The sequence below is a fragment of the Phasianus colchicus genome, chromosome 5, assembly GCF_987193195.1.
Source record: "Phasianus colchicus chromosome 5, bPhaCol1.hap1.1, whole genome shotgun sequence".
Taxonomy (NCBI): domain Eukaryota; kingdom Metazoa; phylum Chordata; class Aves; order Galliformes; family Phasianidae; genus Phasianus; species Phasianus colchicus.
In genome coordinates, this window is record NC_143440.1 from 49,439,898 (window position 1) to 49,452,095 (window position 12,198).

Here is a 12,198-nt window from a genome sequence, read left to right on the forward strand (position 1 = left end):
GTCAGCAAGCACAAAACCCAAGTGCTTCATGCGATGGGAAATCTTCAGCAAGAGTCTTTAATCCTGATGAATCCACAGGAACAGCAATTCTGTAAATGATTAACGAGGGCCTTTATTATTCATGCCTGTGTCAGGTGCTGCCAGAGAAAATCCCACTGCAATCTGCCGTGCTGCTGCCATGTGCAGGTGCTCTGCGGGATGTGGCTTCGGTGCAGTCTTGCTCTGCCAATGCCAGATGTAGCATCAGTGGCAGAAAAGTGCTGCTCAGACATCACTGTCATTTTATGGGTTGCTCGTTTGTTGTTGCTTGTTTGCTGTAGGCCATTAGTGGGTGGATTTTAAGGTTTAACAGAGTCAGGACAATTGATACTGTGTCTGTTACAGGTCAAGCAGCACATTGCACAGGAATATAGACTGAAGAATGGTAATAGTCTTTCCTACAGGTTGCATGAAAAGATTTCATTTAGCATTCTGCACATGGCCAGCTATAAGGAAGGAAATTCCCTTGGAGTCTGCATGATGAGCAGCAGTCAAACCATTTGCTCTCAATTTCCCCAGATCCTAAGGATTTCACACCTGGCCTAAACCTCTGGAGATGAGCCTGTGATGCTCTGCCCAGGAGGGACGTTTGCAGCTGACCTCGGTGGCTCTCGTATCCTGCAGGCCCAGCTCTAATTACTTGCATCATTATCACAGCTTGCCCTGCTGCAAGTGTTATTGAGGAGTATGGGGATTCACTAGGAACACTCGTTCCAATGTAGAACAACGTAATTATTGCCATCAGAGAAAGGAATGACTAATAAGGAGCTTCAGAGTGTATTTCATTCATCCTTTGCTCTGTGGCTTCAAAGACAACTTTAAAAGGCATAATTAAGCAGCTCAAGTGTTCAAACTGCCTTGGCTCTTTTAGTAAATTTCTTTCCAATATCGAGACATAAAGTGGACAATAATTTCCCAGCATGCCAACATCTCCACCCTTAATGAGCTAATGGAGCTGACATCTGTCTGCTCTCACATTTTGCTCTTGCTGTGCATTCCTACCTGTTGTTCAATTTTTTTTTCCATTCTAATGATATTGCCCAGAGTGTGGGTAAGTGCTCTGTGCCCATCTCACTCCAGTGTTTCTTTGCAGAGCAGCTCTCACATGTACAGCGGAACACTATCATTTTAATGACTGTCTCCACACAAGAGCATGGTGCCCTGCCTCTTTCCATCTCCCTACTGTCAGCACCATCAGCCCACACCAAGGATATTGCCTGGCTCTACCTGCTGTGCTGGTGGGCACATGGAGAAGGGCTTCTCCTACTCTCTCATTCTATGGCTTGCAGCATCCCCACCACTCTTAGTGGGGAAAATGAATGGTCAGAGCATCACAGCATCCCTGTATCTCCTCACAAATTTGTCCTTGCAGGAGACTGCAGTATTAATGCTATTTTTTGTTTTATAGCCAGGCATAAACCTAAGGCACAGCCACACCACTAACTCTCACTGGATTCAATGTTTTCTAGTATTCTGCATGTCTGTTGAAGCAGTTCTGTCTGCTTTAGGCTGCCTTTTCAGCAAAATGCCTAAAAAAAAAATTGAGTTATTCCTCTTAAAAAATTTTGAAATGGTCAAATTTGCCCACAGATGCTTGTCTGATCTTTTTGGGTTGAAGTCCATTTCCACAAACAGCAAAGCCAGTGGCTGGAATTTCTGTACTCCTGCATATATCGAATGAGGCCATCAAAATTAATGGAGGAATACCAAGGTAGAAGAGGGATAATGAATTTGATTAGTTTTATTACTTCCCCGCTATTATTGAGGAGAGTCTGTACTGAGGAGAGCATTTTCAAGCACATAAGAGAACAGCAAATGTAACAATGAATATGGTGTGAGCCTAACAAGCTTCTTGAATGATTAACTACACATCGTCTGTCCCACACTGGAGACCAATTAGCAAAGGCAGACATTTTCATGCAGGGCAATCAGACCTCGGCCAGACATTGTGATCTGATTTTCAAATGGGAGCTTTTTGAGCTGCCCAGAAGTAGAGCTCAAATCCGTACCAACAAAAATGCTGCTTAGAAACAACAACACAAAGCTTTGCTGTTCTTGGTGGTCTGTTATTGCCTGGCTATGATGCAATGGATCTCCAATTGTGAATTTTATTGGAAATTAGCATATTTTTGACTCATTAACATTTATGAAAACATTTTGTTTCTTTGTTATGTTAAAAACACCTGTACCAATTACTTAGTTCACCACAGTCTGTATGGGAACTGCTGAGTCAGGGCCTGAAGCACTGATTGATCACCTGAGGCAAGGATGGGTCAGCCGTGGGAGCACAGGTGAAGGCAATTCAGCTGTGTGACTGGAAGGGTCCTAGATCCCATTTAAGGGCTGACTGCTACCTAGGGAAGGTTCTTTTTCTGGAGATCTCTCCTTTTGGTGTTTTCTATTGTGAGCCTAGGATATGGGTGAGCATTTCATTTTTGATTGTCTTTTTCCATCACGATTTTCCATCACGATAATCTTTTCAACTACAAACCTGTAAAATACCATCCTAACTGTGCCACTCTTTTAACTGTGATTTCTTAATTGTACGTAGTCAAATTCTATTTCTGACTTTGTGATGAAATTGCTAGAAAATAGATGGCAATTTGCAAAGGCCTATGAGTGTCTTTCCTTTTCACTTGATTCTGTCATTGTTATGATTGATCTGTAGGTGAGAGAAGGAATGTTGCTTAGATTGGGGCTGGACCTGCAGCTGATTAAAAAATGACAGTAGTAATTAAAAAAAAAAAAACTGATAATATTGGTGAACAGAGAAAGAATGTGTGTTTATGAGTCACTGTGTGAAGAGGTGCATAGAACCAGGTATTAAGAATGGCAGAAAATTCAAGTATTTGTGCTCTTGGCTATACGTATTTATGCTTATGTATGTGATATACAAAGTGTATAAATTATAATGTATATCGTATGTATGTAATATACATATATAACTCTAAATTAATAAGGAAATATTAATTTTCTGTAGGTCTAACGTTCTGGTGGGGAAAAAATACACACGAAGGCAATGCCATTGTTGTCCAGGAGAGGGCAGTCACAGATACCAGCAGGGTTTAGAGGCGGTAGTAGTAACTGCATACACAGCGAAAGGCGGCGTCCGAAAACCGTGAGCGTCACTCACGTCTTTATGGCCTTCCTGATGCTTCGACTGACTTCAAACCTTATCAGCCATCGGGCTGTGGTCAGAAATCTCCCTAATGCTCCAGCCAAAGCTTTTACGGTCTCCTAAACCGGCCTCATTGGGCAGATGGGAGATATGGGAGCACTACAGAAAGCAGAATGTAAGTGCACGAGGGTGAGTGGTAGGCAGACATCGCCCACAGCTCGTGTGGGTGCTGACAGGAGGATGTCAGTAGTCCGGCAGCACTGAATCACCGAGAATCCAGTCGGAAAGGTGCTGTTAGTCTCTGTTGTTATGCTAATAGCAGGTGGAAGGCGACACAAATATTAATTGCCAACCTGTTTAGCCGCGCTGCTTTGAGCCAAGCAGGCACTATAATGAAGCTGAGAAGCTTTGTTTTATTTTAATTAACTCAACAAGAAAGGCAATTTAAATGAAATGTTTTCTGTTGTGTTCTCCAGTGCTAATCAGCAGCTCATTATCTTCAATCACATCGGCATTGCTTTTTTTCTTTCTCAGATAGGGAGGCACAGCACAAACAAGTGGTGGCACATGCTGAAGGTTATGCGAGTGCAGCGATGTGAGATTAGAGAGGAGAGGAACCCGATGGCCATATGGAGAGATTTGGGAGAGCTGAGTCCTGTCACCAGCACCACTGCTGACGTCCATCAGAAGAGCAGATCCTTCTATTGGCACTGGTGGTGAGGATATCCTCCAGGACGGACAAATGTGGATGCAGGAGGCATCCAATGAGGCCATGTGCAATACTGATGCTTGTCTCCTTTATGTATTGTTCATCACTAATCCAACAACCTGTGACACCTCACCATCTGTGTTAGTGCAGGTTTGGGAAATATTTTTGGAAACATCAGGTATCCGTAGGAGTCCATGAATTTCAAGGTTTAATATGTCACCTTTTTCTTGTGTATTGCCAGTTCTGCAGCATTCAATGTCAATAAATTAACTATGCTTTTCATATAAGGACTATTTCTAAAAATAGAGGTATAGGAATGAGACAGTATTTTGCAGAATTGCGAGAGAGGTGTAGGTAATGGATGACAAACTGGAGATAAATTACCCAAAGGAATGAAATCTTTGCTTGGAAGATTTTAAAAAAACAAAACAAACAAACAAACAAAAAAAACAAAACAAAAAAAAAAAACAAAACAAAACAAAAAACCCAAAAAAGACCCACCAAATTAAATCCAGATGTAATCTAGAAGAGCCAAACAAAAACCCAGATTTGGGTTTTATTAAACCACATCTAACTAACTAAACTTGTAGAACCACCCCACATCTGACTTATCAGTAATCCCAATAAAGAATAAGAAGAACTAGAAGTGTTAGCTTTTGTCACATTCCAGAAGAAATAATTCAATGCTGAGCAAATGCAGCCAAAAAAAGAAAAGCACCCAACAACACCAAACTCTACTTTTGAGTATTCAAAGTGCTGAGGAGACTGTATGAGACCAAGCTGTGAGTGTTGACCCTTAGGCTATTAGCCTAAGATCTGTAATCTGGTGTCTAGAAGTCCTTGGGATCCTGCGGTTCATTGCACTCTGGTTCTTCTTGGGGTTAATTTCTGTGCAGCTCCATCCTGCTATGGGTCGATTTGCCTTGGGATGGGTTCAGCACATGCTACTTGTTACATCAAACAGACCTTGCATGAAGGTTAGCATTTCTTTTGTCATTATTTTTGCCTTTGAATTGGTTAGAAAAAGTATAGTTCCCCCCAGCACTTGCTATGTGAGCACAACAACTTTATCACTCCTCACGTTTTCAGAAAGCCACAGTAACCTTTTCCTGAAGATGGAGGTAGATAACCACCCAAAATATTCACCAGGGATGCTGAGGAGCAGCTGAGTGTTTTGGAGCACCAGCCACAACTAGGGCACCTGTGTTAGGGTGTACATGTGTATTTCAGATTTCCTGGCCATAAATGTAGATACCACATAATGCTGAGGGTCAAATTCAGTCCTGGCATAACTTCAGTGAAATCGGATCGTCTGCCTTTGGGTTGCTGGTGCTGCATGGCATTTAATTTAGATCATATTTAGTCTGAATTAGTGCTTGCTTCACCTAGCAGGCAGGCTTTGCAAGTGGGTTTTCTCTTCCCCTCACCTCATGTATGTCCTTGTGCATCTTCTTCCATCCTTGAGAAACTGCTCTCTTTAGTCTTATTGTATCTAAGGGAAGTTTTCATCCACAGAGAGAAGAATGTGGATCACATCTCTGCTCTCTGTGAGGGAGCACCAAAAGAAAAATTCTGCCAAGAGAAACCATAATGGAGAGCGCTGTTGATGTAGATAAAAAGTCTGCCCTGAGGACAGCTTGTCACATGAAGCCTCTTGTGCCATTAATTACAGTTCTGAGGTGCAGATGAAATATGGATGTGATAGAAGAGGTTTGCTTTGTAATGTGTTGCTGGATAATATTTTTAAAGAGACAACATTGTACCCAGTCTTCAGCTCATACATAAGTCTTTCTTTTCTTGTTGCAAGAAAAGACTCCTGACATCTCAGTCCCACAGCACTGATGGGTACTGTTCTGGTTACATCTACAAAAGCAGATTTTTCCAAAGGGTCCTGCAGGAAGAGCTGTAACACAGATGTAATTCTCACAGAAGTTTGCTCTTCCTCCTTGCCATCCTCATCAGACCTGTCTTAGCTGGCATCTTTATTGCTGAGATGCAGAAGGGAATAAAATGCTAATGACTTTCCTAGATGATGATAATAAAATAGGTTTGTACCTGCTGGTTAGGATGTGAAAAGACAGCATAAAGGGAAGCAGTGAGATTAGAAACACGGGCAGAAAATGACACAATGAGATTTGCCTTGGGAAAAACACAACCAAATGTACTCGGTGGCAACACAGCTTGGAAGAGGTGGTCAGCAGGGCTGGCAGGGGCAGGGAAGGGATGGTGTGTGCAACAAGAGCAAGGTGTGATGGTAGGTGGCATATCAGATGTGTGCTTGCAGTGTGACTGCAACCTAATGTAGGGAACCTGCTTTGGCAGAGGGGCTGTACTCAAAGACCTCCCGAGGTCCCTTCCAAACCTTACAGTTCTGTGATTCTGTGGTATGCTTTCTGTGCCCACATTGCTTCCAGAACTGTGAAAACAATCCCAGATTAATTTGTGAGAGAATTACCATTCAAGTGGAAATCCATACAAACTAGAAAAGAATACTGGGAAGAATTTTACTTCAACTCTGGTCGGTATTTTGTACTCCATATCAAAACTGTAATAAGACCCTTGATGGAAACACATGGAAGTACTAAATACAGAAGTAGCTGAGAGCTCAGTGGGGGCAGGAACTCCAATAATACACAGAGCAAAAACAAGCATCATAAAGCTGAACTAGGATGGATTACAAAGGGAAACTTTGCTATCTATGGCTTACAGAGGGAAACTGAGGCACAGAGAAATTTAATCTCTTGTTTAGTGTCAGGGAAGAAATCTCTGGCAGAGCCACGAACTAAACTTAGCCTGCTGGGTCTGCATTCCTGCCCCGAGCACCACTGAGTAATAAATAGCAGGGAGCAGGAAAATGGAAAGGAGCCATGAGAGGAGCAGAGTCTCTGCTCTGAGATCTCTTGTGGCAGAGCAGGTTGGTGAAACAGCTGGGCAGCAGGGATTGCAGCAAGAGCTGTGCCTGAGCAGTGTGGAGGGCTAGCAGTGGAAATGAGGAAGGTGAAGGTGAAATATTTTTTGTCCTTCCTTTGTGCCAATCTTTCTGATTGTGGCAACACCAGCTTGCCCCTTGGGTTATCCATCACAACCCCAGCACATCACAATGGTCATCCACAACCTTGTCCCCCTGGCAGCCACCCATCTCAAACCCATGGCCCCATCACACATCCATGTGGGATTTATGTTTATGGTGCTGCGTGTGCTGCATGGCCATGCACATGGGCTGATGGAAACCCCCTCATGCTCATAGCCTATCTCTGGTGCTACAGTCTTCAACCAGGCAAATCTCATCCCCATCCTGGATCTTGGAACCAGCCAGCAGGTGCAGGACTTATTACAGAAGGGACTGTGTGAGTCATGTTACTTGAGGAAACTGGGATGAAAAGGGACATTAAGCTGCAGGAAAGCACAATGCCAAGCTCTCTCCTCAGACAGGTGGGTATTCATCTCAGCTGTTGAGGTGCCAGGGGCTCTCAGAGGAAGCAGGTGTTTGTGAATGCTGTGTCAGGAAGGTGTTTGGGGATGCTGTGCCCATGGGGAGACAGGAAAGCCATAACATTTGGGAACTGAGCAGCTGTTTCCGAATGCATGCATACTGAAAGGAAAACTGCTTGGCTTACTCTTCCTTCTCTCTGAGGAGAAACTCCAAACAGAAATATGATTGCCTCACTGCCCTTTGCAAAACAAACAACTTGACATTTGACCATATATGTTGTACTAAGGGCCATGGTTTAGAGGCGAAGTATGCTGGGTGTGCAGTTGGACTGGGTGATCTTGGAGGTCTTTTCCAACCTTTCTATGATTCTATGATTCTGTGATTCGTAAGTGGTGTTTCCTTAGATGTGGGCTCTGCTGTGAGACAGATTGCTCTTGGGCCTCTGCTACTTTCCTAACTAAAAGATCAATGGTGGATTAAATTTCAGCTCCGCAGCCTTTGTATTTCTCTGATCTATTCCTTGCAAGCTTAATATCTTCTCATTAAGAAGGTTTTGTAACTTTTAAGTGTAATTTTGTAATGAGATGTTAAGTGCTATGCACTGACAGCGTGCCCCGGGAACACCAGGATCCCTGAGCAGCTCATGTCATTTCTGTAGATTAATAAAGCAATAGGTAAGGACTGGATCCAGGACATGGTGAGAAGAACAGCATGATGTTGTGCCTGGGGTAAAGGCCCATGGACAGTCACAGCTAAGCTCTGCAAGGGGCAGCCCTGGGGCTATGAGACTGCCCAGGATGGAAGCTCTTGGCCTCGCTGGTATTAAAGCCCTGGGATTCCCCTGGCTGCCCCATGCAGCAAGCTGTGATGCCTGTGTACAGAAATGAAAACAGGAGACAGCCAGTCCTGGAGCAGAGCTGGGACTGAGAAGGAAAGAGCAGCTTCGTGCACCAAACTAGGAAATCACAAGGATTATTGCCCCTACAATTTGAAACGTATTCTTCCTTGAGCTTCCAGGGCAGGCTGTGGCATTTGCTTGTGCACTGACAGAAGCACTTTGCTGCAGCAGCATTGAGTATCTTGAAAAGAGTCACTGAAGTGCCTGCAGCCTTTCAGTGCACATCTGGCCAGGCTGTGGTTGGCTAAGCAAGTGAAAGGATACACGTACCTGAAGCCCCTTTTCCAGCAGTCCTGCAGCAGTTGCTACTGACCAAATCCCTTAAGTGATCAGCCTGCTGGGAGAAAATATCTTTCCATTCACTGAGATTTCTAGTAAAAAGGAAAAAAAATTGAGATTCTCACATTTTTCATGAGCAATGAATGAAAAGATTTTTTTCCTTTTTTTTTTTTTTTTTTTTTTTTGCATGTTGGCATCATTGCAACTTTCATTTTTGCAGTCTGACAGCCTGGTTCCATGAATTCCTTTGCTTGCCCCTCACCCATGATGAGTGATATTGGGAAAATCCCTTCCCTGGGACCTCTCCTTATGGTGGCAGCAGGAGCCTTGAGATGGCCCCTGCAACTCATTCCAGCCCCTGTGTGACTCACAAAGGTCACCTAAGTGATAATAATCTGCTTTATTTGTTATTCCCATGGAGTCTTGTCCTCTTTGCAGAAATTGCCAACAAGGTCACTGCTTCCGTTAATTGTAGCTGTGTTTATTGTAAGGTGGAGGCATTCCCACATGACTACAAATGAAAGCTCCTCCCTGGTCATTCCTGCTGGCAGGCGCCCTTGACAAATGATTGCAAAGCAGCAAATGAAAGTGGATTGTAAAGTACATCATGTTGCATTCATAGATAACCTAATAAATAAATTTCTCTGTTGTTCAGGTCTGATTCCATTAGCAATTCCTTAATTAATTCTGTTTCCTTGCCCAATAGGCCCACACCCAGTGCTGGAAAGAACAGTGCCTGGTGGAGCAGATGAGTGGAGAGATTGGTCAGAGATTATTGCTGCTCTCTGGTGCTCACTCTGCTGCTGGCTATTCCAGAAGACACAGGATAGAGGAACACCTATGAGGAGGAAATCACAGACAATTTTTCACAGCACAAGGTTGCAAGAGAAGTGCTTGTCAGCTGTGGTTTTGGCCATGATTATGCAGCCCATCACCTGCTGCTTGTTCAATCCCATTCTAGGGGATGTATTTGCCCACAGCTGGAGTGTAGTTTGCTCCTACAAGCATGGGATGAAACACAGACCTTTTGTTGACCCACCAAGGCTACCATTTAACAGTGACAATTTTCATGGCATGATTTCTGCTGGGCTGGTGAAATCTAAGTTTGACACGACTCTAAGTAGGCAGAAATTCACGAAGTTAAGACTAGCAATTGGGAGGCAGTATTTTGAAGGTGTGAATGTCTTCAACTCTTGTAACCACTCTGTTAGAATTATAGAATCACTAACTTTGGAAAAGACCACTAAGATCACCTAGCCCATCCGTCAATTCATCCCCACTGTGCTCACCAAACCATGTTCCTCAGTGCCACACCTACAAAGCTCTTGAAAATCTATAGGGATTGTGACTCCACCACTCCTCTGGGCAACATGCAGCTCAGGGCTGGTTTCCATCAGGGCTGAAGGCAGGTGGGAGCACAATACCTTGATAGTTGTGTTATCAACCTGCAGGTGAAGTAGGGAGCTTCACTTCCCCCACTTCAGTGCTGCCAGGATGAGCCAATAACACAGAGTGCTGACACCTCACATCTCCTCATTGCTGAGCCAATATCCCTGATTGCTGCTGGCTGCAATTAGCCCCCAGAGCACTTACTGCACACAACTGATGTTGCAGCTTTTGCCTTCAGGAAGGATGATATTGTACCTCCTTAATTCCTCTTGGGATTTCCCAGCTCTGAAGCCCTTTGTCAGCTAACCTTGGGTATACAGGCTGTTTGGTGAGGTTATTGATTCCTCTCATCCCTGCCTCCTTACTCAGCTAGGCTGATTTATAGGAATTCTGGTAGGAACCACTAAAATCCTGGCAGTTCTCATTAATTTGTGAATCTTTTAAAAGACTTCCCTCATCACAGAGAACATCTGTTTGCCGGAGTGTTATTTTCGCAGCTGCCAAATCAGGTTTGCAAGACTCTCACCTTCTCTGCAAACCCAAACATGATACCATAATATTTACATTCAGAGCTCAACACTCCCTTTTCCACAAGATCTATGCAGAGTGAATACAGCCACGCTCAGCTGTGCAAGCCTCAGTTCCACTGAAATAGTCCACAGTAAAGCCACTAAATCCAGAGAAATCAAGATCAAACCTAATTGTAGAATTTCTCTTTTGCTTTTTAAGTTCAACATGAGGCATTTCATTAACATCTGGAACATCAGCAGAGGGAAATCCCATTAGCACTAATTGCACTGTGCATGAATAGCTCCTACAAATTGATGGGAACACAAATTCTGCCTCAGTCCTCCAACTTTATTTTTTAAATGTAGCATTTATATTTCCTCATGTAATTTCAATGGCCTTTTGTAACTCATCCTCCAGGAATGCAACTGCTTGTAAATCAGGTGAGACCAAAACACCGCTGAGATTGAGACCATCCACTTATTTCTTCCTTAAGAAGAATCTTCTTCCAAGTCTTTGATCTGCTTATTTTATTTACTGTATATCTGCACATTTGCACAAAGCATTCTTGTTGTGAGCCAACAATTGCCTCTGTCAGGCTCACATTTCTTGGAGGAATTTCTCCCTCATTCTCTTTGAATGTGCAAAATTATTTTCGCTGCCGCTGGGCTGGTGTCAGCTGACACAGCTAATCTTCTAATCTTCTCTCTGGGGTGACATCAGAGGAGATGATGGAGACATTTCCTTTCTTGAATACAAATCTCAGATTCAATAGTGGCTAATAAAAATCTTATTAATAAATTAAATTAAAGAAAAACAAACCAGATTGATATTAAGGACTCGCAGGTGCAGAATAATGATGTATGTAGGGGGATATATATATATATAGGTGATGTATATTTCAGGGGGATGCTGTTATTCTTCTGCTTGCTGCCAGCTGTATCTTGCTTTCATCCCTTACTCTCCCTTCCCTGAATACACTGCATGAGGTTGTGTCAGTGCATCCACTTCTCTTGCAATGACATTATTCCACGCCCCATCTGTCATGTTGAAATACAAAAAGGATGCATCAGAAAACAATAATGAAATGAAATCCTGATTATTGGAACTTACTTTCTTATCTATCACTGTTGCACATGCAGGTGGAGCTCTGCAAGCATCCCATTGCCTGGAGGCCAGCCTGTAGGACTGCCCTTAGGGCTATTTGATGTCATCCACTGACACCATTGTGCTGCTATCTGCCTGCATCACTCTCTGCATCCCCCCACCTCCTCCCCACTCTCTCACAGCTACTGCTAGTACCCAGCAGGCAGAGATCTTTGCACACAGCTGGGAGAGATCCAATGGAATTTGCATAAATTAGAAGCAAGAAGTACATCTCAGCCATCCACCATTTAAACTGCATGGAAATTGCAGTGATGCAAAATATAAATTCCTGCTGAACTGGGCAGGAAGATATTTGTTTTGGCCTTATGAAAAACTGCAGACTGAGTAACCAGATCTGATCTGGTTAGCTGACATCACTCCTGCTCCCCACTGCTGTAACTACAGCTGCATAGGTAGTGAAGCAGCCTAGCACCCAGCTGAGAGCAACTGGGTGAGATGTAAAATGTTAAGGAACAGATTTCCAGAGGCACTTTATACAAGAAACCCAATAGGATTTGTATACAGTCAATAAGTATACAGATGTTAGGCTCAGTAAGATTAAGTAAGATTATTGTGGTATGACAATCAGAATAAATGAAAATGCTCACCAGCATTGTAGGCTTGCAATAAACTCCACAAGAAGCAACCTCCAGAGAGAAATCCTTCCTCACTGGCAGTCA

General features: G+C 43.4%; 2 long non-coding RNA genes across 2 annotated transcripts; one reads left to right on the forward strand and one right to left on the reverse strand.

Moving 5' to 3' along the window:
- Positions 1 to 2,375: 2,375 nt before the first annotated feature.
- Positions 2,376 to 4,264, forward strand: LOC116228774 (uncharacterized). Its single transcript, XR_004166861.2, has 3 exons — positions 2,376 to 2,459; positions 3,020 to 3,332; positions 3,692 to 4,264. It is a non-coding gene; the product is annotated as an uncharacterized LOC116228774 (long non-coding RNA).
- A 4,649-nt stretch (positions 4,265 to 8,913) lies between these two features.
- On the reverse strand, positions 8,914 to 12,198 carry LOC116228855 (uncharacterized). Its single transcript, XR_004166885.2, has 2 exons — positions 12,127 to 12,198; positions 8,914 to 11,412 (listed from the first exon to the last, which is right to left on the reverse strand). It is a non-coding gene; the product is annotated as an uncharacterized LOC116228855 (long non-coding RNA).